We start from the raw sequence: 27,950 nt of genomic DNA on the forward strand, positions 1-27,950 counted from the left end.
AATCCACATAAATACATGTTATTGCACTGCAAATCCACATAAATACATATAAACGCACTGAAAATGTACGCAAACCCATGTAAATGCAACTTAGTAGAAAAAATATATAAATTCAAATACATTTAAAAAATAACAAAAAACATACCAGAATACATTGTAACTGCATGTAAACACACAAGAACCTGAATTCAATGCAGAAAATAGGAATATGCCTGTGTGAATGGGGGCCTAAAAAAAAGTACATCATGCTGCATTTTCCATTTTCCATGCCCTGAAAATGCATGTAAACACATTGAAAATCCATGTAAATGCTCTGCAAATCTACATGAATACATGTAAATACACCACCAATGCAAGCAAACACATATAAATGCAATGAAGCAAAAAAGAAAAATACTTTCAAATAAATATAATAATACAAATAATAATAAAATAAAAAAAACGCACTGCAAACATTCAAATAAATAATAAAAATAAATAAGAAACGCACTGAAAACGCATGTAAACATACTGAAAAGGCATGTAAATGCACACAGAACAACGCAGAGTGATGTAAAAGAGTCCTAACTTTTGGGATCTATGAGAAATTGTGGACTGTTGCATGTTTTTTTCCCTGCGTAGATCCCCCTGAAATGTGGTGGGATTTGCATATTTATTAAAGCTGTATCCTAAACTGATCCGTTCTCCCACAATAAAAAGCCGAGCAATGTTTTTTCACATTGAACTGCGCTCCTGCCTCTTGCACAGAACCTGCACTGTAACAGGTTGATTGCTGAATGTCAGCAGTGTTCTCCATCCTGATGGTGTCAGTCTCAGGATAGATATACAGAGAGAAGAGAACTGGGGAGAGGCGGGGTTACAGCTGGGAAATAGACTGAACTTATAAAGGGCACACCAGCGTAACAGCAGGGAGAGGAAAAAAAAAAAGTCAGAGGGTTGGGTAGACATCCAATACTATTATCACACACAGTGCCTGGACTGCCGCAGACACTATTACATAGGGGGCAGATTAGGGTGACAACAACAAAAAAAAAGTCTACAGAGAGGACATCCAGCTGTGTCACCATTTTTTTAGGGTTAGGGGGGGACAGTCCTTGTCTTCTGGCTGGAAGCTACATAATCCTACACTGCTGTAGAATAGGCTGCACCTGACACCTTATACATTCATCAGCGGACAAGCCTATATGAAAAAGGACACTCTATGACCTTGCTACATTCCTGCCTCCACTAATTCAGCTGCTTGACATTTGGAGAATTAGTTATCCCAGTAAAGGTACCGTCATCACAAAAGATCAGGTAAGAAAATACGTTTTTTGGGTATACTACGCTTGTGCAAAGTTTCTATGCTACTTTTATAAGACTATCCTGCTATGTGATGCGTTAGGTTTAAGCATGATCACGTTGATTATGAACTATACTTCTATGACTTTGTGAAATCATATAGTAGAATTCTGACATGACGGCTGTTGACGAGCTTTTATCCGTAATTACAGTACGACTTGTAAAACAAAGTCACCTGATCTGCTGATTCTACGAGTTCAAATATGTAATAAAATGGGAGCAATTTTCCCCAGGTTATGCCTATAGCTATTGGCACATGCAATTATACAAGTAAATGTTTAACACCACCGTGTAAAGGTAATCTCCAGTGTACAAAGTGCAGTATCCCACAGCAACTTGGCTTTCCTGGAATCACAGCGCTCCAGGATTCAATCTGTTTGGCTACTGGGGAATATCGCACACCGTGCATTGCTGATTTATTAAGGAGAAATCGAAAGGTTTGCCAGGATAGTCAGAAAACGCTAAGCATGTGTTACGTATTTATAGAGAAACATTTTGCTGTACCCAGTTTACAGTGATGTCATAAGAATGGAATAACACAGAGGTAGACTATGTAGGGTGAAGGCAGTCAGTTCAGAACATCATAAAAATGAGTACAACGTTCAACAAAGCCTTTAGCAGTGTAAAAATAGAACAGAACAGTAAATAGTAAGACTGATCATTTGCAAAATAAAGAAACGATATGTACACAGAGATAATAAAAAGGTAATTCATGTGACTTTTATAATACCATGTATTAGTTGCTCATTTTTACACTCTTTTTTTTTTAAGTTCAAAAACTATGTTCAGTTGATTCAGTATGCACATCACAGCGTTGTTTTTTTTTTTTTTGTATGCCTTTGTATGCAATACTTTACCATCGTTATTATAGCATTGCATTCTAATTGACGTTAAAGCGGTTAAAAGCTCAAAAACAAAAATCTCATATGTTGTAGTTTACCAATCTTTAAGGGTCCATTCACACTAGCGCGACTTGTCAGGCAACTTGGTCGCCTGACAAGTCGCGGTCGGTCGCTCGCCATTGAATAGTACAGGACCCCTTCTATTAGGAGCGACACAAGTCGCTCCGACTTAGAAAAAGGGTCCTGTACTACTTTGGGGCGACCTGGAGGCGACTTGCATTGACTTCAATTATATGAAGTCCGTGCAAGTCGCGCCGAGGTCGCGGTGCACGCTTCACTGGTCGCCCCACAAAATCCTGTCACGGCAGTGTGAATGGGCTGTAAATGTGGCGGCTGCGTTTGTTTTCTTTTTAGGCTGGCAACACATTATACAATTTTCCTTTAGCCTGGGGTCACACTATTGGGAACACAGACATCGCATGTGATTCACACCGCATTGCTGTGCAGATCACATGCGATGTCTGTTCAATGTGAATTCAGCCATACAGTTTGTATGGGATTCTAATTGATGTTAAAGCGGTAAAAAGCCCAAAAATAAAATCGTCATGTGTTGTAGTTTACCAATCTTTAAATGTGGTGGCTGCGTTTGTTTTCTTTTTTAGGCTGGCAACACATTATACAATTTTCTTGTACAATTTTCCTTTAGACTGGGTTCACATTATTGCGAACACAGACATCACATATGATTCACACCGCATTGCTGCGCATATCACATGCGATTCTGTGCAATGCGAATTCAGCCATACAGTTTGTATGGCATTCTAATTGACGTTAAAGCTGTAAAAAGCCCAAAAACAAAAATGTCATATGTTGAAGTTTACCAATCTTTAAATGTGGCGGCTGCGTTTGTTTTCTTTTTAAGGCTGGCAACACATTATACAATTTTCTTGTACAATTTTCCTTTAGCCTGAGTTCACACTATTGCGAACACAGACATCGCATATGATTCACACCGCACTGCCGTGCAGATCGCATGCAATGTCTGTGCGATGCAAATTCAGCCATATAGTTTGTACGGCTGAACTCGCATCCCATTCGCACAAAAATGCTGCAGGAGCCTTTTTCTTCCCCGCAGTGGAATCGGATCACATGTTTGTTCACACCCACGTGATCCGATTCCTGTCCGAATTCACAGTTCACACTGCGATCTGCGAACTGATTTGGGGATGTCATGAACTTTGTATTGATTCCCGCAACGGTTCGCAGAGGGCAGTGTGAACTGCCTGTTAGGGAGATGCGATGCGGGAACCCGCACTAGAATTGCGCTGGTTCCCGCACCGCAAGAGTGTGAACCAGGGCTCCGATTTACCAAAACCATATAATATGAGGTCAGACCTAAACACTTTCAATTTCTACGCAGTCAGCCAGGCCCTTAACCTACATAGTTACATGTTTACATACAGTAGTTAGTGTGATTGAAAAAATACACAAAGTCAATCTAGTTCAACCAGTAAACAGGGAAAAACAAAACAAACATTTTTTTGTACAGTCCCATTTACACAATACTTTACGCACCGTCAATCCAGAGGAAAGCATGATAAAATTTGCACAGCAGGGGAAAAAATTCCATCCAGATCCCCCGAGAGGCAATCGGATATTCCCTGGATCAACTTTACCTATAAATTATTAGTATCCAATATATTATGTATATTTAGGAAAGAATCCAGGCCTTTTTTAAAGCAATCTACTGAGCTGGCCAGAAGCACCTCTAGAGGAAGTCTATTCCACATTACAGCTCTTACTGTGAAGAAACCTTTCTGTATTTGAAGATGAAATCTCTTTTCCTCCAGATGTAAAGAGTGCCCCCTTGTCCTCTGTGATGACCTTAAAGTGAGTAACTCAACACCAAGTTCACTATATGGACCCCTTATGTATTTATACATGTTGATCATATCCCTCATTAATCTCCTCTTCTCAAGAGAAAATAAATTTAGCTCCTCTAATCTTTTCTCATAGCTGAGCTCCTCCATTCCTCTTATCAGTTTGGTTGCCCTTCTCTGCACTTTCTCCAGTTCCCTGATATCCTTTTTTGAGAACTGGTGCCCAAAACCGAACTGCATATTCCAGATGAAGATACATCTAAAGGAAATTGAACAAGAAAATTGTATAATATATGGCCAGCTTTAACTTTCTTTTATTTTTACCTGGTGACCGGTCAGTTACACACTTCCTGTCTTACGGTGTCTCCACTCTGGATGGAGTAGCAACAGAAACACATTTGGACAGCAGCATTATCAACTTGGGGAGCTTTAGTTGCACTAGCAGATTAGGTAGACATGATTTACATATGATTTAATTTGTAGTTTTCCTTTATGCAATAAACTTTTATTGTGAAAAAAAAAAAATAATAATTATTGCCAAACTACAGCTAACACTTTTTAAGCCGTAATAGAACCCGTTTTTTTTTTTGTTTTTTTTTTTTACTTTTGGGACAAAGGTTTTACATAAATGAATACCAGCTGAACAATGTAAGCACCCCTGTCAGTGTTAAATGGCTTGGCTCAACCCTCTAACTGACACTTTTTTCCTGGGCAGCTCGGTCTGTTAAAGGAAGTTGAACAAAACAGACTTGCAGGCAGGATCACCTTTTTAACAAGTGAAAATAGAGGGAAAAGCCTAAAAGAGAAACATCTAAGAATTAGTAAGCTGCAGAATAAATTGGTTGTCTTTCGGTTTAATACTGCTTTCATTGTAAGGTTGTAGCAGGTGTCTACTCAGAAGAGCAGAAACTGAGCTGTTTAACCTGAAGATAAAATAGTGCTTTTAAAGAAAAAATATTGATTCATAAAAAAATGACTGTATGCTTATGAGATATGTTTGTATAACAACAGAACATCTTCGTGAGAACATTACCAGAATGGCAAACAGGAAATCCCCATCAATGTATTTTGACTTGTAAATCTTATTAAGATATTTTGCCAGGCTGTTATTAGTGTTAAATGCAAAAAAAAAAAAAAAATATGTAGGGAACTGTATAGCAGCCATTCTTAACCAGGGCTCCATGGAACCCTAGAGTCCCTCCAGAGACTGATAGGGGTTCCTTATGTAGTGACTGATCATCCTACCACCTGATGGTGCCTGCATAGTTATGGTGCCATTGGCAAGATACTTATAAACTTTTTAGCTGTCTGTACGGTTGGCAGTCTGACCATCGCTGTAAGAAAGGTATTCTAACCAGTGACCACCAATGTAAGAAGCATTCTTCCTATTGGCTCCAATGTACAGGAAGCATTACTCCCACTGACCACCAATGTAAGGGAGGCAATCTTCCCACTGGCCACCAATGTAAGAGAGGTAATCATTCCACTGACCAGCAATGTAAGGGAGGCAATCTTCCCACTGGCCAGCAATGTAAGAGAGGTAATCTTTCCACTGACCACGACCAGCATTGTAAGGAGCATTCTTCCAATTTGCCACCTATGTAATGGAGGGATTGTTCTCCCTGACCTCATAGTAAGGTAGCCATTCCTCCCACTGGCCACCAATGTAAGGAGCATTCTTCCCACTGACCACCAATGTAAGGAGCATTCTTCCCACTGGCCACCAATGTAAGGAGCATTCTTCCTACTGGCCACCAATGTAAAGTTGGCATTCTTCCCACTGACCACCAATGTAAGGAGCATTCTTCTCACTGACCACCAATGTAAGGAGCATTCTTCCCACTGGCCACCAATGTAAGGAGCATTCTTCCCACTGGCCAACAATGTAAGGAGCATTCTTTCCACTGACCACCAATGTAAGGAGCATTCTTCCCACTGACAACCAATGTAAGGAGCATTCTTCCCACTGACCACCAATGTAAGGAGCATTCTTCCCACTGGCCAACAATGTAAGGAGCATTCTTCCCACTGACAACCAATGTAAGGAGCATTCTTCCCACTGACCATCAATGTAAGGAGCATTCTTCGCACTGGCCAACAATGTAAGGAGCATTCTTCGCACTGACCAACAATGTAAGGGTGGCATTCCTCCCGCTGACCATTAATGTAAGGAGCATTCTTCCCACTGGCCACCAATGTAAGGGATATTTTCCTAGAAAAATAGGAAAGTGTTGCAGAAAAAGACTCACCCATTTCCACAATGTTCCTACTTATTTTTCCAAAGTGTATTGGCAGGTGCAGGAGACTATCATGATATATACGTTTGGAGCAAGCGAAGGAACTGATGATCCCGCTGTCTAGAGTTGAAGTAGAACTGTAGGTTGCCCAAGGTAGCCCACGTTTTCCATAATGTGCAAACATGCAAAATTGTAGCAGGCCCACCTCTGTGTTTGCCCTCTTCCTGTGCAGTCACGGTTTAATCTACAGCCATTCACTGAATTCTGGGGAAAAATCTCTGCAAAAGTGCAACTTCCCTGGTAAAGTGAACAGCCTATTTGTCTTTAGTAAATCAACCACAGTATCTTGTGGTACAGTGCATCCCAGAATAGGAGTATTAAAACAAGGGACACAGTTTATGTTGGGGTTAGTGAAAGCATTATGTTTACAGGGAGGATTATGGTCTAGTAGTCACACCAGGACAGTCTGTTGGGAGTTGCATGGGAGTTAACATATTTTGCATTAGGGTAGCCCATTTGAATGGGCTTCCTAGCACATCACAACAGCCCCAAAATAGAGTATGCAGCATTCTTGCTAGTTAAGTGCACAACATTCATTGAAGTGAGTTACAATGAGTAGTGGGGCACTGCAGCGCAGGTTTGTTGGCAATGCTTTGGGATGTCAATGACAGTTTTGAATGGCATTGCAGTGGATCAACACACAGAATGCTTTACCCTGTGCGGTACCATGTGCATTATTACAGAGCAATAGTGGGAATCAGACCTTAGAGTCAGAGGAACCTTGGGGTTAGACCAGGGGTCTCAAGCTGGAGGCCCTCCAGCTGTTACGGAACTACAAGTCCCATCATGCCTCTGCCTATGTGAGTCATGCTTGTAACTGTCAGCCTTGCAGTGCCTCATGGGAATTGTAGTTCTGCAACAGCTGGAGGGCCACCAGTTTGAGACCCCTGGGTGAGACACTCCACTTGTGCTGATAGTTATTGTATTGGACCTGGCATGCTGGCTGATAAGAAGAACTCTCCATAGAATGGAATAGAGATTGCTGCATGCAGGGGAAAGCCTTGAAAGGCAGCTGTGTAGTGCTGAGAGGCCACATAGCTAAGATCTCATCAGATTGAGGATGGATGAACATATGAATGGCTGGGTGTGTAAGGGGGTTGATGTAATAGAGGTTGCCCAACCAAATATAACAAAATTTGGGATCGTTAAATGCAAATTGTAGGCACCTGTTCTTAAAGACCTGAAGGTTTAGTCTCGCCCTATACAAGGGTTGTGTATTTGACTTCTAATGTAATAAGTACAGATACATGTGTATGTTCATACTGTGTACTCTCAATGGAATGGGGAGGGAATGTCTCTCTTATTTAGGGTGTGTTTATTTAGCCATAGGGCCATACTGTATATGCTGATCCTTGTTATTGTCTTATGATTTATTTCATACTTCTAATGTCACCAAAGAGTTGTTCCATTTTGTTTGGTTTGGTTGTATGTAATTTTGTATTTGCATTTTGTATTTTTCAATATTTTGTACTGTAACCTCTTGCTTATCTTCAATACATTTGTTTTGCCTTTTTTCGGTAAAAGGGTTTGATTTACTAAAGGCAATTAGCCTGTTCACTTTGCAAGGGAATTTTGCCCAGAGCTTAGTCAATGTGGTAACATTTCAATTTGCAAAGAATACCCAATTACATGCAAGGAAAATAGAAAAAACAACATTCTTGCTTACATATGATTGGATGATAGAAGCCAGCAGTGCTTCACCTGATTTACTAACTTTGGGAAGTGCAACTTCCATTGCCAAATGAACAGTCCGTTTGCCTTTAGTAAATCAACCCCAGCATGTCTAAATGCTTTATTAATTCACATGTTATTATTTTTTTTTTAAATCAGAAAAGTTTTTATCAAACATAGAAAAACAAACACACTTTCCAATGTACAGACATGGCAGTAGCCTACATCAAACATTACATATTACAGTCATCCTATTGTCCCCATCATCTGTCAGAACATCCTGATCCCAATATCACAGGTCTCACATCCCACACCCACCCACCAACAATACAGAAGGAGATGAACGATGCATTGCCCACACAGCAAAAATGTTACATGTCCCACCCATCCCAAAGCTATTGCAGTAGTCTGGACATTACAAGTTTCCTGGGACTCAGCCCAGGCGTGTCCAGCCAGGGCGACCACAATTTTTCAAATCTTTTCAGGCTGCCTCTATGCTGATAGATATACCTTTCCATAATCAAAGTGTTACCCATATGTGAAATCCAAGAGGCCACTGAGGGTGGTATGGAGGATTTCCAACCCAGGAGAAGAAGCTTACGAGCTTGAAACAGAGCCCCAGAGAATGCTACACGAGCCAGTTCTTCTGGAACAACATCCTCCAGAGCACCCAGTATACAGTAAATTGGATCTAGTGGAACAGTAGTGTGGAACACCTGGTTAAGGGTGCCTAGCACTTCTCTCCAATACCTATGGAGCTTTGGGCATCACCACAATAGGTAAATGAGATACCCCTGGTGGTGACTGCACCAAACACATGAGGGGGTCACATGTTATTTTTTAATAAAGCTAATAATCTCAAATCAGCTGGTACTGCTTGGACTGAGTGAACCAATTTTCACAAACATGTGGCTTTACTTGATGCAGATACATGCAGGACACGAGGTGCCAAGCCATTGTGATACATTTGTTGCCATTTGTTCATTTGGTCTGATACTGACCGGCTTTCTGGTCATTCCAAGCATTCTCTGACACATTTGTTACTCTACTGCAATAAGTGTTCTCAAGGCTCTACTTATAAGCCCTGGTTCCCATTGATGCTATTCTGAAATCGTGCTATGATTTCAAAGTAGCAGGTCAGCGCGATTTCAGGTGCTCCTTGGCTTGAGATCTGTGCCACTTCATGCACTGATGCCTATGCAAATCGTACCTGAAATCGCAAAAATAGTGCAGGAATCTTTTTTTCAAATCAGTTATTTGAACAGTTCTATTGCTGACCAGGGCCTGTGCAAGGATTTTTACCTACACAGGCGAAGGTACATTTTGGTACTTCCCCCCCTCTCCTCCACAATGCAACCCTCCACCACCACTGTCTTCATGCCTCGCTGGTACCTCCCTCATGTTGCGCTCATAATGTGATAGAGCAAAGCGTGAAGGACAGCGCACAGGATTGAAAATTTGAGCTGTACTGAACTGGCACTAAAGGGCAGTGTGTAGTGAGGGGTAGGAGTTATGCATTCCCTCTTCCCCTCACTGGCTACAGGGGAACTGGCAGGTAAGGCAAACTAAAACTTCTATGCTGTGCCCGGTAGAAGTGAGGGCGCAGCTTTAGGGAATGCACACCTCCCAACTTTTTAACTTTAGAATGAGGGACACTTGAGGGAGGAAGTGACCCGCGGAGTGAGTAGCTTAAGGGGCATGGTTAAACAAAAGCCTGGCTTCCTTGAACCCATAAAATAAACTTTCACTGCTATACCACAAGCAAGAGTTTTACAAACACGTATAAACCCCAGCACAATCATCACAAAAAAACAAAACAGAAACAAAACAAAAAAAAGGATGAAAAGCTTCCATTGCATATGGTTTTGCGCACAATAAAAATATACAAAGAGCTAACACTTTATCTGAGCCTACCTTAAAGAAGACCTTTTTAAAAAAAGCTAAGGTATGCATAGCAACCAGCAACAGAGAGCACAATTCAGGAGACTATAATGCACAGAATGCAGGGAGCAGAATTGTGTAATGCACAGTATATCGGTAAGGAGGGTACAGAATCACCCCAACTTCCTCCTTTCAGCAAAAATCCCCACTCCCCTTCAAAAAAAAAAATTCCAGCATTAATTTGTATGCTTCCTTTCTCCCCTTCCCTGAACAAAACCTCCTCCCAACAGAAATCTGGTTTCCCCTTCCTCAGGACAAGTCCTTCTCCCCAGTCCCAGCACAATTCCCCCTTCTTCCCTATCCTAGCACTTATCCCCCACACCCCTCAATTCCCCCGCCCAGCTCAAATCCTCCTTCCCCCAATACCCCTCTCAGAATAAATCCTCTTCCACCCCTCAAATCCTCCCTTCCAGCACAACCCCCCATTCCAGTACAAATCCTCCCAGACCCAATTATCCCTCTCTAAATCTCCACAGCGCAAATCCTCTTTACCCCCAATCCCCCTTCCCAACTTTATTGGGACCTTCCTGAAAGATTAACAAAAGCATTTCAGTTGCGATCTGCAATGGATAATAATATTAAGCACTTCAGCCCTGGAAGGTTTTACCCCCTTAATGACCAGGCAATTTTTTGCGATTCGGCACTGCGTTGCTTTAACTGACAATTGCATGGACATGCGACGTGGTACCCAAATACAATTGATGTCCTTTTTTTCTTACAAATAGAGCTTTCGGTTTTTAGATTTTGCGCTATAAACAAAAAAAGAGTGACAATTTTGAAAAAAAACCCACAATATTTTTTACTTTCTGCTATAAAACATTCCCAATAAAAAAAACTGAAAAAATCTAATTATTTTATCAGTTTTGGCCAATTTGTATTCTGCTACATATTTTTGGTGAAAAAAAAATCCCAAAAAGCATATATAATTGGTGTGCGCAAAATAGCGTTTACAATATACGGGATAGATTTATGGACTTTTTACTTATTTATTTCTTTTATTAGTAATGGCGGCGATCAGTGATTTTTATTGGGACTGCGAAATTGCGGCGGACAGATCAGACCCCTAACTTACATTTTGGGAGACATGTCTGCTCACGTAGAGTGTGTATCACCTACCTGGTAGCAGAGTCTGATATGAGGAGGAAGGCCTCTCTTACACCTCTGACTCGGGGCTCCTGATAGTGTATACAGGAGACGCAAGAGTACAGAGTACCTTTAAGTCTTGCTAGCAGTAGGGCAGATGTCCACGCTGGGCAGGAGAAGTCATCGGGTGGCTCCAATAAGCAGGTGAGCAGGTGGGCCGCTGATATTGGTGACAGCAGGCAGAGTAGCAGTCAGGCAGGCCAGGTCATACACAGACAGGATGGATTGGGAATAGGGGGCACAGGCAGGTGCGTGGTCAGGAACAAGCCGGGTCTGGAACCCATCAATAAAGCAGGAGCCAATGGAGCAGACAGAAACGGTGGTCAGGGAACAAGCCGAAGCTGGTGCAGACAGAGTTCAGAGAGTGGTCAAGACAAGCCGGGTCAGCAACTGGAATCAGGATACAGAATCACAGGGTCACAGGATACACGGGATGCTGAAGACAAAGCAGCACTGATCCTGAGCACTCGCCAACATCTGCCACAGGTGCACGCGAGTGCCGGCGTGCACGAGAATGCACAAAGGTACACATGTGCTCGCTAGTATGTGCATGCGCATATGCATTAGCCAGTATCCAATTTTTGCGAGCACAAAATGGAACATGTTTTAACCTGTGCACAGAAGTCCATTCAGAGGAGTCATCTCGTCTATTGGCAAGCCTTTCCTTATATAGTGCCAACAACTCATCCTGTTAGAAGCTATCCGACCTAGCATACGTACATGCTTACAACAAGCTGTTAGCAAAACCTTTGATACCCTTTGTAACCACTTGAATCTTCACACTGTATTAACTCTTGTACCATTATCTTCATACCCCAATGTGTCTAGTGACCCAGACTGTAGACTATGTGTGCCAGTTACTTGCATTACACCCCTTTAGGAACTTCAGACCAGGCAAAGGCAAAGTTTCAAAAGTTTTACTTGAATAAGTTAGCATGATTACATACACAGGAAACAGTCCAACATAAATTGCAGTCCTTTCCTATGTCCCTAACTTCAGGCTTGTGGCTGCCCCAGTGTACCTGCATAAGTCCATAGGAGGCTCCTTCCCGGAGAACTGCAAGTCCCAGCAATCTCCCCTTAAAGAGGGAATTTCGTTCACAGCATGACATGACACTGGTGATCCAAGGGTGACAAGCAGCACATCTCTGAGCTCCAGGGCCCCCTGGTTGCTGACCCCATTTTTATATCACACGGAACCAGAGGGTTGGGACTAGCAAGCCCGACAAAAAGAAAACCTGGAAACATAATTACCCATAACCTTCCCAACCAGGGCAGCATTTATCTCTACCTGCCTAACGACACCTCCTTGCTCCTGTGCACTAAAACTAAAGTACAAGTAAAGCAGTTAACCACAGGAGGCACTATCATTACTGTATTGCTTAATTTAAATAGAAAATCCTAACTTGGATAATATGAACAACTTTTGCTGTTAATCTCCTTCACATGATAACGACCCCAAACACACCTCCATGTCGACCACTGCCTTGCTAAAGAAGCTGAGGGTAATGGTGATGAACTGGCCATTGACCAAGCATGTCTCCAGACCTAAACCCTATTGAGCATCTGTGGGGCATCCTCAAACGGAAGGTGGAGGAGCGCAAGGTCTCTAACATCCACCAGCTCTGTGATGTCGTCATGGAGGAGTGAAAGAGGACTCCAGTGGCAACCTGTGAAGCTCTGGTGAACTCCATGCCCAAGAAGGTTAGGGCAGTGCTGTAAAAAAATGGTGGCCACACAAAATATTGACACTTTGGGCCCAATTTGGACATTTTAAGTGTACTCACTTTTATTGTCAGTGGTTTAGACATTAATGGCTATGTGTTGAGTCATTTTGAGGGGACGGAAAATTTACACTGTTAAACAAGCTGTACACTCAATACTTTACATTGTATATAAACAATTAAATCTGAGCCAGTATGAAACATGTCCCTATAAAGCCTTCATCAATTGGATGCATGCCAACATAGCCAAACCATACATACAAAAAGGTGCCCTGCATAGACACGGGTAAAAGAAGCTATAGAGCTGGCAATGATAATTGAGGCAAAGGGGTGTGTCTAAAGGAACAATACTTTATTAATAGATGACAGTTTACAAATACCAATGACAGATGCTTGGTCTGCACCTATTTATAATGATGAATATCCAATACACAAACAGAAAACAAGACATGTGCACATACAAAAAACTAAAATGACAAACCATCCAGTACCAGGTGCCGCTTGCACAGGGACGGGTACCCACAGCAAAGGCCGTATGAGGTCTACCAATAGGCAATATAGGGGTCCCTCTCTGTGCAAGCCCATGGGAGCTTGAGCTCAAAGAAGAAGGAGGGGATGGTGGAATGGCTAGCTAAGGAAACCTGCTATGCGGTGTGAGTCAGTTTAGGGCAATGCCTATGTCCAGAAAGGTACTACAGTCTGATGATGAAAAATGGTTTGAGCTGAAAGAAACCATCTGACAGTCATAATAGAAGACTCCCATTTAGAGGATGGCTTCAATGTAGCGTCCACTTTGTTTCGTCTTCCTGGACATCCAGACGAAGCTATGCATCAGCTTTGCAAAATGCATTGACATAATTTTCGGTTGGCCAGCTGCTTCCCTGGAAAGAGGCGAACTATAGGAAGACGGAAAGGAAGAGGACGCTACATTGAAGCTCTCCATGTGGGATTTTGAAATCAGCAGCACAGGATAAGCTTTCCATTCACTTACAAGGGAGAACATCATAGAGGGGACTACACGGAGTCATTGTAGAGGAGGATTTGAGGAACGTAACATGTACGACCAGCACCGGAGCCAGGATAGGTAACATACTACATGACTAAAAATGACATAGTTCCACCCACAGCCCTTACTCTTTGCCCGTCTGCATTGGTCACACTGCACATCGTGTTACATATTGACATATGGTCATCTGTCCTCCCTTCCTTCTCCCCCTCCATTCTCCCCTCACAATCAAAAAGGACATTTGTCAGCCACCACTTGGGCTAGTACAGAAGATAGTATACATTCTATGAGCCTCACAGATGGAATTTTTCCTTTCATTGGTCATCACCAGAACCATCCTCTAAATGAGAGTCTTCTATTATCAATTTCAGATGGTTTCTTTCAGCTCCAGCCATTTTTGATCATCAGGCTTTAGTACCTTTCTAGACATAGGCATTGCCCTAAACTGACTCACACGCATAGAGGCTTTCCTTAGCTAGCCATTCCACCATCCCCTTCTTCTTCCTTGAGCTCGAGCTCCCAGGGGCTTGCACAGAAAGGGCCCCCTGTATTGCCTATTGGTAGACCTCATACAGCCTTTACCGTAGGTACCCGTCCCTGTGCAAGCGGCAGCTGGTACGGGCCGGTTTGTCATTTTCGTTTTTTGTATGTGTACATGTCTTGTCTTCTGTTCGTGTATTGGATATCCATCATTATATAGGTGCAGCCCAAGCATCTGTCATTGGTATTTGTAAACTGTCATCTATCAATAAAGTATTGTTCTTTTAGATACATCCCTTTGCCTAAATTATCATTGCCAGCTCTATAGCTTCTTTTACCAGTGTCTATGTGGGGCACTTTTTTGTACTTTACATTGTAGCTAAGTGTCATTTCTTCAGTGTTGTCATATTAAAAGATATCATAAAAAAATGTGAGGGGTGTACTCCCTTTTGTGAGATGATATATATATATATATATATATATATATATATATATATATATATATATATATATACAAACCTGATTCCAAAAAGGTTGGGACACTGTACAAATTGTGAATAAAAACCGAATGCAATGATGTGGAATTTTCAAATTTCAATATTTTATTCAGAATACAACATAGATGACATATCAAATGTTTAAACTGAGAAAATGTATCATTTTAAGGGAAAAATAGGTTGCTTTTAAATTTCATGGCATCAACACATCTCAAAATAGTTGGGACAAGGCCATGTTTACCACTGTGTGGCATCCCCTCTTCTTTTTAGAACAGTCTGCAAATGTCTGGGGACTGAGGAGACAAGTTGCTCAAGTTTAGGAATAGAAATGTTGTCTCATTCTTGTCTAATACAGGCTTTTAGTTGCTCAACTGTCTTAGGTCTTCTTTGTCGCATCGTCCTCTTTTTGATGCACCAAATGTTTTCTATGGGTGAAAGATCTGGACTGCAGACTGGCCATTTCAGTACCTGGATCCTTCTTCTACGCAGCCATGATGTTGTAATTGATGCAGTATGTGGTCTGGCATTGTCATGTTGGAAAATGCAAGGTCTTCTCTGAAAGAGACGACGTCTGGATGGGAGCATATTTTGTCCTAGAACTTGGATATACCTTTCAGCATTGATGGTGTATTTCCAGATGTGTAAGCTGCCCATGCCACACACACTTATGCAACCCCATACCATCATAGATGCAGGCTTCTGATCTGAGCGCTGATAACAACTTGGGTTGTCCTTGTCCTCTTTAGTCCGGATGACATGGTGTCCCAGTTTTCCAAAAAGAACTTAAAATTTTGATTCGTCTGACCACAGAACAGTTTTCCACTTTACCACAGTCCATTTTAAATGAGCCTTGGCCCAGAGAAAACGCTTGCGCTTCTGGATCATGTTTGGATATGGCTTCTGTTTTGGCCTATAGAGTTTTAGCCGGCAACAGCGAATGACACGGTGGATTGTGTTCACCCACAATGTTTTCTGGAAGTATTCCTGAGCCCATGTTGTGATTTCCATTACAGTAGCATTCCTGTATGTGATGCAGTGCCGTCTAAGGGCCCGAAGATCACGGGCATCCAGTATGGTTTATCGGCCTTGACCCTTACGCACAGAGATTGTTCCAGATTCTCTGAATCCTTGGATGATATTATGCACTGTAGATGATGACAACTTCAAACTCTTTGCAATTTTTCTCCACTATTTTTCGCCGCAGCATTGGGGGAATTGGTGATCCTCTGCCCATCTTGACTTCTGAGAGACACTGCCACTCCGAGAGGCTCTTTTTATACCCAATCATGTTGCCAATTGACCTTATCAGTTGCAAATTGGTCCTCCAGCTGTTCCTTATATGTACATTTAACTTTTCCAGCCTCTTATTGCTACCTGTCCCAACTTTTTTGGAATGTGTAGCTCTCATGAAATCCAAAATGAGCCAATATTTGGCATGTCATTTCAAAATGTCTCACTTTCAACATTTGATATGTTATCTATATTATACTGTGAATAAAATATAAGTTTATGAGATTTGTAAATTAGTCCATTTATTTTTTACTCACAATTTTTACAGTGTCCCAACTTTTTTGGAATTGGGTTTGTATATATATATATATATTACACATTTTGCCACAAGCAAGAGTGCTGCAGTAACACTGATTTAGCTGTATTAAGTGTAAACATATTTCACACATAATTATATGTCCATACAACAAACATTGTACCGTGCTGAAGTTGCTGAACAAGATTCCAAGCAGGCCTTATCAAGGAAAAGGTTATTATATAAAAAAAAACGAAAACAAAAATGTAAACAGTTCTGAAAACTATGGGTAGATTTCCGCCTCTCCCCTTTTTATTTGTGTAAAAACTTAAAAATCACTTTCAATCTCAATGACAGTGGTCTCCAGGACCAATAGAAAGGGTGAATCTCCTGTGCAGGTCATGTACATGTTCCTGGAAATGGCAGCAAATAGGCGGGTGCTGTAGCAACTACCAGCAGGAAAACGGTAACTCCATCATTTAAAGCATACAGTATATCACCAGCACACCATAAATCTTCAAAATAGCATCCAAACATTTATTGGAATGATTACATCATAGCAATAGACCCCAACAGGGACACAGACAGCTATAAAAACCTTACAAGGGCTTTAACTAATACAATTCTATCCAACAAATGGGCTTTGTAGAGTGGATTAATTTTACTTTTTCCCCCGGCTGTTTCAAGTTCATGGGTCCTCTCCAAGTAAATAGAATCATTCATATGGGTTATGGCTATAGCGATATGGGTTTTGCTTCTTACATTTTTCATTGCATCTAATGTAGCAGATTACTCTTTGCAAATGACTAGTTTGGTGGCAACATATTGTGTCAAATCAAGGTACTGGCCATCATTATTTGTATTGGGTGTGCCCTTTTGGTTATCTTTAAATATACTTTTACCAAAAAGAATATGAGGTTGTCAATTTTGACCTTCTTCTGAAATACAGTAGTCTCAAATCAAAGCTGAACTAGATTTACTATAAACAGCATTGAACTATAGAACTTTATATTTTTGCATCCCTATCCGGGGCCCTAAGCAGCTGCCCATTCCACCCTTATTATAAATTAGTCCTTGCTTTGTAAGAATAAAAGCACTAACATTCGAAATCACCAATATTCACAGACTCATTTTTATTTATTTATATATTTAAAGTAATTTTGATACTTTAAGATAAAACTGGTCTAGAAGTCTGGTTGAATGACCTGTTCACCTGACACACGCCTTTTACCTCTTATACACTTCTCTGATACGCCACCCCTCTAACCCTGATGGTTGAAGCCAATGGATTGACTTTTAGAAAGACAAGGACTAGGAAAGTTAGAAGAATATTTTACATTCTAATACAAGGTTTATCCTGTAAAACAACTAACAATGTAATGCATGCCTTGTTAGGGGGGACTTCTCTGGTTTTGATCTAATCTTGGCTGATTATGATTTTCAGAGTTGTGACGATATTCCACAAGGTGATTTAGTTGTGAATAGAGGAGGAAAGATCAGAACTTCAACCAGGTTTTTATTGTGGTCTGTAACTGTATCTTGGAATGATTTCTCTCACTGTCACCCCATGACACCAGGACACGAGATGAGAAAAATGAGGGTCACTGAAAAAAGGGCACATTTCCTGTCACTTCCTGTCTCCTTTCTCCTTGACCCCTGACTTTGACAGGGGCCACTAACAGTAATAGGAAACTGACAGAGGTTCAAACCCTTCCTCTTTTTTCCATACATCTGCTAAAGTAAAATAAGTATACATTACTTTTGAGTCACACTAGCTCAAAGCTTTGACATTTTCTGCAGTTTTTCAGTGTTCATGGATGTGAAGTAAATGTGTGTTATGATCATTCTAAAGTAAAAAGAATAAACCACGATAAAAAGAAAAATAGTCGTGTATAACAAATTAGTTTTAAGGATTTTAGGAAAAGAGCTTCCCGGTTTTTCTTTTAAACAAAAATGCACCTTCTTTCCATCACAATTTTCTTTTAACCAATGAATGCCCTTAGTTTTTCAGGTTAAAGAGGAAGTAAACCCTTCTCTGTAACTTGTACCTATAGGTAAGCCAATGATAAGGCTTACCTATAGGTACTGTAAATATCTCCTAAACATGTACCGTTTAGGAGATATTTACCTTACATGCAGCCAGTGATGTCACTGGCGCATGCGCTCTGTAGGAACGGCCGCTCGTGCCGTTCCTTCAGAGCTCCGTGCCGTGTCCGTCGGCTCCCACGCGCGTGCGCGGGAGTGACATCACCGCGGTTCCGGCCAATCAGATGTCCGGATGCCGCGATCCCGGAAGACGGGCGACTGGACATGTCGCCCGTCATACAGGTAAGCGGACGGCACTGCGGGGGCTCGTTCTAAGGTAAGTATTTCATAATGAGCTTATGTGTTTCTCTTGCAGGTTGAAAAAAGAAAAAAACATTTCTGGGGGTTTACAACCTCTTTAACCACTTTAATACAGGGCACTTTCCTCCCTTCCTGCCCAGGCCAATTTTCCCCTTTTAGCGCTGTTGCATTTTGAATGACAATTGCGCGGTCATGCAACACTGTACCTACACCAAATTTATGTCATTCCCCCCCCCCACAAATAGAGATTTCTTTTGGTGGTATTTGATCACCTCTGGGTTTTTTCCTTTTTGCTAAACAAATAAAAAAAGACCGAAAAGTTTGAAAAAAAAAAAAGTTTTTTTTGTTTATGTTATACAATTTTGTAAATAAATAAGTTTTTTCCTGCACTGATGAGCACTGATGAGACTGCACTGACAGGCACTGATGAGGAGGCACTGATGGGGCGGCACTGATAGGCGGCACTGATATGCGGCACTGATAGGCACTGATATGTGGCACTGATAGGTAGCACAGATACGCAGCATTGGTGGGCACTGATAAGCGGCACTGCTAGGCACTGATAGGCGGCATTGATGGGCACTGATAGGCGGCATTGATGGGCACTGATAGGTGGCACTGACAGGCACTGATAGGTGGCACTGACGGGCACTGATAGGCGGCACTGGCACTGGTGGGCACTGATGGGCGGCACTGATGGGCACTGACGGGCGGCACTGATGGACACTAATGGGAACTGATAGGCGGCACTGGTGGGCAATAATGGGCACTGGTGGGCGACACTGAAAAATGGCAATGATGGGCACTTGTGGGCAGCACTGATAGGGAGGGCACTGGTGGGCAGCACTGATGGGGAGGGCAATGGGGGGCTCCCTGAGCCCTGATTGCCATCCCTGGTGGCCTTAGTGGGCATCCCTGGGGTCATAGTGGGCATCCCTGGGGTCATAGTGGGCATTCCTGGTGGTTCTAGTGGCACCCCCCCCGGGGGTCTGCACTGGTAATCAATGATCTAATTACCAGTGCCGACCCCCCCCCCCTGTCAGGGGAGCCACCGATCGGCGCTCCTTTACTCGTGCCTGTCAGGCACGAACTAAGGAAAGCCGATCAACGGCTTTTCCTATTTACTATGTGAGCAGCCGTGATTGGACACGGCTGATCACATGGTAAAGTGCTACGTCAGTAGTCTCTTTACCGAAATCGGAGATGCAGGGTGTCAGGCTGACACCTCGCATCACCGATCGCCGCTCTGTGCGCCCCGGGGGGCGCCCAGAGCTGTATTATCCTGCCGCCGTCATATGACGTCCGGTCAGGATAATACAACCACATTCCCGCTGTCAATTGCCTATAGGGCGGGCGGGAAGTGGTTAAGTAACCTACAGTTTCATTTCACCTAGGAGACTGAGAAAATCCTGCATGTTGCAGGGCATCATGGACCCACTCCCTGATCTTCACCATGGAGTCCTGCACTTACAGAAAGTAGTACAAAGAGTGGTGCTGACCACAGTGAAGGAAGATTCTGTATGTCATGTCATCTGCCTGAAAAAAAAATCTTAATTTAAAAAAAGAAAAGTTGTAAATTACAGCAGGTGGGTGGGCTCTGGGAGGAGGAGGCAGAACTCAGTGGTGCGTATTGGGAAGCCCAGAGTTGGCCTTCAAAGAGTAGCAACACTTTTGTTAAAAAAAAAAAAAAAACATTCCCCTCTGGGTGATCTACTGTATGTACTTTGAAAGGATTTTACCAAACTTTGTTTCAGATTCCTGTGTTTCTGCTCTACAAAAAAAGCTCTTTGTTAGATCATGTCTTGTGCAGGACCGATTCTGAATGAGAGTGATTATTTCATTACAGGCAGCTGATGCACTTTTAGGATTCTGGCGAAGTGATTATACCTAGGGTGTATCTCAGTAAAAATAATATTTTTGTTGCAGAGGATGCCTAAAATCTGGCTTGTATCTTAGTTAACACAAAAAGAAATGGCATTTCTGGGGAAGGTCTGAACACCAACTATATACTGAATGCATCCAGGTTGTCATTTTGCATTGAATTAAAAAACAAAAGATGATGAGGATTGAAAAGGAAAGGTAACATGCAATTACAATATGGCTTCCGTAGCAATTGTATATGCTATATTTTTTTGCTACATTTTTTTTCCACAAAACTAGAGTCACTTCTGGGACAGGGGATTTTGGAGGGGACTAGGGGCTAACCTTCTCCACACTGATTATGGCCCATGGAGGAGACTGGGGATTTTGTCTGCTTCTCACATTTAGAGCATGGAAAAGAGCTCAGTTCAGCCTCTGATCCCATTGAGAGAGCAGATCATTCTCTAGTGATGGACAATAATGTGAGGAATGCTAAAAGTGAGTCTTGGATTCATTCTCTGAATAAACACTATAATGCTTCCCTTCGGGAGTGGATAGAAAGGAGTAATACAGGTTAATGGTCAGAGGAAATATGGGGCCCCTTCTACAGACTGAGTTGGAGAAGCTCCTCCACTTGGGACAGAAATATTTATCAACAATCTTCCTCATGAAATCTATGAAGATAAATTAATTCCACTTTTTAATGCTGCTGGAACATTGTAAGAGTTTTGTCTCATAGACTGTTTGTAGACTGGTGCCAGACTGTCTGAGGTGGTATGGGAGCCTTGATTAATTAAAGCATTGTCTAGGTGACTAGTAACTAACTAGTTTACTGTTTTATTAGATTACTGTTTATGTTTACGTTGGCTGTTCCTTAGATTTGCTAATGATATTACTGTTTACAGTTTGCATTATCATGCTAATGTCCCCCAAGAGGGGAATATCCTTCTGGGGGGTATAAAGTATGTGTCTGAGTTTTAATAAAGAGTCATTCATTTGTTTTTACCTCAACATTCTGTCTGTGTACGATGCTTGGGGTAAAAGGGGTGGCATTAGCTCTCGGTCTGCTGGAAGGGTTTGAAGGGCAAAAGGCACTGTTTGGCGGAAGCACCCATGCGGTGTGCCAAGCAGTCCGTCATATTATGATATAAGCTATGTGTACAAATGTAGACTGGATTGTGAACTGCCTAATAAAACAAAAGGTACATAGAATCTGTTAGAACGTGTCCTTACAAGTGGTCCTTAACCCCCTGAAGCCTAAGCCTTTTTCTGACATTTGTTTCTTTCAAGTTAAATCGGTATTTTTTGCTAGAAAATTACTTAGAACCCCCAAATATTATATATATATTTTTTTTTAGCAGAAACCCTGGAGGACACAATGACAATCTTTGCAATATTTTATGTCACACTGTATATTTGGGAAGAAATACACTTTCATAAATTAAAAAAAAAAAAAAAAAAACAGTGAAGTTAGCCCAATTTTTTTTGTATAATGTGAAAGATAATATTACGTTGAGGAAACAGATACCTAACATGTCACACATGGTGACAAACTTCAGTACTTACAAATCTTCATAGGTGACGCTTTAAAAAATGTTAACAGTTACCTGTTTAGAGTTACAGAGGAGGTCTGGTGCTACAATTATTGCTCTCGCTCTAAAAATCCTGGTGATACCTCACATGAGTGGTTTGAACACTGTTTACATATGCGGGCACGACCTGCGTATGCGTTCGCTTTTGCGCACGAGCATGGAAGAACGGGCGCTTTAAATTTTTTTTCCTTAATTTATTTTTTTATTTTGACACTATCCATTTAAAAAAAAAAATTGATCACTTTTATTGCTGTCACAAGGAATGTAAACATCCCTTGTGACAGTAATGGGCAGTGACAGGTGCTCTTTACAGGGAGATCTGGGGTCTAAAAGACCCCAAATCCTTCCTTTGCACTTAAAAGCAATCAAAACACCAAGATTGGCTGTTTTGAATGCTGTAATTTTTTAAAAAAATTTGATGCCTTTAAGGCACCAGTACCCGGAAGTGATGTCATGGCATTGCTTCTGGGTTTTTACATCAGAGACCCGATCAGAGCCGAATGATACCTCTGTTCAGCCTCTGTTCAGGTCTTTGGGCTAGCCGTTGGATGTGCCGGCTGGTCGCTCGGGTATCCTGGTGGGAAGGCGGCAGGAGGAAGGGGGATGCCCCCTCCTGCTCCTTGTAATAACAGCTGAGCAGCTGCTGAGCCGCATCAGTTGTCATTACAGGAAAGCCAACCATTGGCTCTAAACAATGGTACCTGGATGATGCCTCTAGCTGCAGACATCACCCTGATACAAACTCATTCAAACCAAGGCCGCATATTTGTGTTCTGTGGGCACAAAGGGGTTAAGTATCAGACCACTGTGTGCCCCTGTCAGCACAGATGTGGGTCCTAGCACACCTGTGAATTTTTCAAAGACAGGCAGAAGCCTACATGCCCGTATTTCTAAGAAAGATACACTATATTACCAAAAGTATTGGGGCACCTGCCTTTACACGAACGTAAACTTTAATGGCATCCTAGTCTTAGTCCGTAGGGTTCAATATTGAGTTGGCTCACCATTTGCAGCTATAACAGCTTCAACTCTTCTGGGAAGACTGTCCATAAGGTTAAGTGTCTAGAGATAAAAATGTCACAGCCATGGAGCAAAGCATTGTGGCAATGGCACGTGTACAGCCATGTCTGGTTGTATTGCTACATTTCAAGTTGGTGGCCAGGTTGTAGTAAAACTTCAGCTCAGCCACTTGTTTCTACTGCCCCCCAGATGCTCGTTTGAAAGAGCTTGTTCACATAATGTCAGTTGAGCTGCACTTTTAAATATACCACTGCACATGTATTGTTTGAAAAGGGCATATAGAAAACAAGTTTTTCATTTGTTTCATGCAGCAACTAAAGGGCCATACACACTATAAGATTTTCTGAAGACTTTTTCCTTCAGATTTACCTTTTCTATGTAGTGCAAGGGCCTGCCAGATTGCATACAAATTGAAAGTGTTTAGGTTTGACCTCATATTATATGGTTTTGGTAAATCTAAAGGAAAAAGTCTTCAGAAAATCTTATAGTGTGTATGGCCCATCACTTTGCTTGTATGGTGAGTTTTTGTGCAGTCAGGAGCATGCAATTCCACTCCAAAAAGTGGCTGCATCAATATGTGCATGCTCACCTCCCAATCTCTCCCACACACAATCTTGCTAGACTACCAGGAGAGGAACATTAATTACAAGGCTGGTCTTGGGAGCAAGCCTGTCAAAGCATTAAAAAAGCAGTGCAAGGCATTCTATTTACATTAAATAAAAAAAGTCACGAGTTGTCACCTACAGCACAAATTCCTTCTAGATTTCATCTCTTGGTCTAGCCGAAATTACTTACCTGCATTTCCTGGTGCAAGAACTATTTTATCTAGAGAACATATGATAAATTATGATTTTCTTATTTGTCATAAATCACAGAGCTTTTTTGAAAAATTATAATTTAGTAATCTATTGATCATGCAGGCTTTTACACTTTAAAGACTCTTCAAAACCCATCCCTAATACAGTAAGATAAAACTTCTTCAAGCTCCATTGCAGCTCCCACAAATTACCGGGATTTTGGAGGTTTAGAGCTCACATGGCAGTGTTGGGCCTAGTGTTTGGATACCAGGCCCAAGCACCGAATCATTGGAGTAAGTTACACATGTCATCTTAGTATTCTTTGGTAACTGTGGCAGAAAAAGGAGCAGTGAGGTAGTACTTGGAAGTGCATAAAACTGGGTTGGGAGTTTAGCTTTAAAAGCAAGACAATAAATAAACTTTGCAAATTTTACTCTTTACTTAATCTTAACTCTTTACTTAAAATTAATTTCTTTTTGTGTTTGTAAGGTTTGCAAGTACTCAGGCTTATAAACGAATCGAATGTATAGGCAATAAATAAAACAAGGTACATTTGAATATTAATTGAGAAATTACATTTTAAAATTTTCTGACTACTGTATACTAAAAGCTGGTTGATAATATATTTTTTTTTTCACATTGCACCGTAGTATTGATCTCTGTCCTACCTTCTAACCCTAAATTTGTTAAACCAGGAATATTGAAATTTGACAGTTGCCATAGGGTTTACCTACATATTTCTTTCAGTCTACAGCTGTATGTGACATGATGGATACTTCTTTTAACCACTTAAGGACCGGAAGATTTTGCTGCTTAATGACCAGGCCCTATTTTGCGATTCGGCACTGTTTTACTTTAAGGGACAAATGAGCAGCCGTGCGACGCTGTACCCAAATAAAATTTATGTCTTTTTTTTTCCCACAAATAGAGCTTTCTTTTGGTGGTATTTGATCACCTGTGCAATTTTTATTTTTAGCGGTATAAACAAAAAAAGAGCGACAATTTTGAAAAAAAAAAAAAAAACAGTATTTTTCACATTCTGCTATATAACATTCCCCCCCAAAAAATTTAAAAATCAAATTTTTTTTAACATTTTAGGCCAATTTGTTTTCTGCTACATATTTTTGGTAAAAAAAAAGTCACAATAAGTGTATTTTCATTGGTTTGTGCAAAAGTTTTTGCGTCTACTAACTACGGGAAAGATTTATGTCATTTTTATTGTTTTTTTTTTTTTTACTAATAATGGCGGCGATCTGCGATTTTTTGTGGGACTGCGACATTGCGGCAGACAGATCGGACCGCTGACATTTTTGACACTTTTGGGGGTACCAGTGACATTACTACAGTAATCAGTGCTAAAAAAAATGCACTATTACTGTAATAATGCCATTGGCAGGGAAGGGGTTAATACTATTAGTGATCAAGGGGTTAAATGTAAGCCTAGAGGAGGAATTCTAACTGTGGGGGGGTTGGGCTTGTGAGATCATCACAGAGACATTTCATCCTATATATAGCAGGATCACATAGTGTCTGTGATCACTTCAGGGAGAATGACGGATGGCTGTGTTTACATCAGCTGTCCGTCCTTCTCTGTCAGGGGAGATCACAATTGGTCGGCGGCCATCAGAGCCACCTGTCAAACGCACTGGCTCCCCAGCTGACGAGGAGGGCGGGAGCACGGCGGCGGCATGTGATTGCCCCCTAGAGTCTCCTGAGCGAGCAACTTAGTACTACGTCGGTTTGCCCAGGAGCGGCCGCCTGCTGCAGTAAATCTGCGGTGGGCGGTCGCCAAGTGGTTAATAAGCCTGATTTAGAAGGTCAGAAGCTCTAAAGTACTAGTTCCTGCTCTTGTTTACTAACTGGTTTATTGATTGTATTTCATGTACAGCAGAGCTCTGACCAATAGAGGGATTAGCCACACTAGCAGCCAATCAACTGTGTTGCAGTGCTCATGTTGTTTAACACCTTCCTTCCTTCCTCTTGGCTATAGCACAGTTCTCCAGTTCTGGAAGGACGTCCATGCAGCCTAGTCAACGAAGAAGAAAAATTACTTTTACCCTCCAATGATAGTTTGACAATGTTTGCATTGCTGTACACTGTTTCATTTGCTTTTTTTTTTTTTTCAACCTGGGACAATGTTCTGCTCCTTTCACTATATACTTTTTTACAAAACTAATAAAAATGAAAATGTTAGGGCACCTTGTTCTGCTATTTGGTCAGGCTGTGTAAAATTCAGGAATTAAAGGGCAGAGTTACAAATTATGTGACATTCTTTGTCAACTACCCCTATATGTATTACGTCTGTGTATTTATTGTTTTACCTGAAATTTAGCTATTATTTCCTGTTATCCTGTTTTGTGGGGTTTTTTTCTTGCCTTGTCTAAGCTGTCACTGCTCAACATTGTTATCAAAAATCTTTGACTCAAGCGTGTGTCAACATTTTACTACGTTGACTTTGTACTGTTCTATTGATTTTCCCTCAGCATTTATATTGCCCTGGAAAATTAGAAACTTTGAATAATGCAGTTATAAAAAGTGGTGGTCAAAAAAGAAAAAAAAAGTGGTGGTCAATGCTAAAATAATACTAACTATTGGTCTTAACAGCACAAGAAAGAAAACACATTTTTTTATTGAAAGATGTTTGCGGTATGATCATCCTGAGAAATAGTGATGAGCCGAACACCCCCCAGTTCAGTTCGCACCAGAACACCGCAAACAGAGGATAAGTTCGTTCGAACAAACAAACCCCATTGAAGTCTATGGGACTTGAACCTTGAAAAGCAAACTGCTTAATTTTGAAGGCTTAAATGCAAGTTATTGCCCCAAAAAAGTGTATGGGGGTCCATGTAGCAATGAAAAAAACATTTTTAAAAATGATTGTTTTTAAAGGAGCACTGATTTACTGTTTTAATGAGGCTCAAAGTGAAACTAAAATTCCTTCAAATATCGTGCCTGGGGGGTCCCCTGAATGTGCCTGTAAAGTAGTGCATCTCTAAGATGTATGTAGCCTGCTGCAGTAATACTGACATTCTAAAGCAAAAAATGTCATATACAAAAATACGGGTGAAGAAAAATTGGGCCTTGCTTGCTGGTGGTGCCTAAACACTGTAACCCCTCACAGTTACTCTTGCTGGGCGCAGGAACGGGCCCTGCTGCTTAAAAACCCATACAAATTTGAAATCGCATGAGCTATACAGGTGCCAAAAATTGGGCCTTTGCTGTTGGTGGTGCCTGAACACCGTAACCAATCCCTCGCAGTTACTCTTGCTGGGCGCAGGAATGGGACCTGCTGGTAAGAATTCCATACAAATTTGAAATTGCAAGTACTACACAGGTGCCAAAAATTGGGCCTGCTGTAAAAATGACATTCGACACTTAAATTGTATGCACATGTCATACAAGTGCAGAATAATTAGGCCTTGGTGGTTGGTAGTGACCTAAACCAAAAACATTGTTGGAAGCTTGCAGAATAAAGGTAGAAGAATAGGATAGGCAGCATATGCAGTCTTTAAGGGATGGCAGACCCCTAGCAAATTCAATCAGTTACATCAGCATCAGGGGCCTGATAGCTCTTGTTGATCCAGGACTGGTTCATTTTAAAAAAAATCAGCTGGTCAACAGAGACTGTGGACAGACACACTCTTTTGTCCGTCACAAAACCTCCAGCAGCACTGAACATCCGTTCGGAAAGCACACTGGAAGCAGGACAGGCCAGTAGCTCCAATGCATATTGAGCAAGTTCTGGCCACTGGTCCATCCTCAAGACCCAGTAAACCAGTGGATGCGCAGCTGGAAAGGTCTCCAAGTCTGCTCTTGAACCTAGATAATAATGCCCCATATGATGGAGACGCTGCCGATGGTTGCTTAATTCTAACAGCCCTGAGTGCTGCTGAGGACAAACGAACGGTTTAAAGGCAACGGTCAGCCAGCCGCCTTCTTCAACGCTCCTCCTTTGACTGACTGATGCCTCAGAAACAAGTCCGTAGAA

At 41.6% G+C, this 27,950-nt stretch overlaps 1 protein-coding gene across 1 annotated transcript in view; it reads left to right on the forward strand.

Annotated features, from left to right (window-relative positions):
* The first annotated feature begins 887 nt into the window (after positions 1 to 887).
* The window catches only part of UGT8 (UDP glycosyltransferase 8), a 202,502-nt gene continuing 175,439 nt past the window's right edge, over positions 888 to 27,950 (forward strand). The window contains exon 1 of the mRNA XM_082248236.1: positions 888 to 1,296. The gene's annotated coding sequence lies outside the window, so the exon portion shown is untranslated. The remainder of the gene's footprint in view (positions 1,297 to 27,950) is intronic.

The sequence above is a fragment of the Pelophylax lessonae genome (genome assembly GCF_965119305.1).
Source record: "Pelophylax lessonae genome assembly, chromosome: 1".
In the NCBI taxonomy this organism is placed as follows: domain Eukaryota; kingdom Metazoa; phylum Chordata; class Amphibia; order Anura; family Ranidae; genus Pelophylax; species Pelophylax lessonae.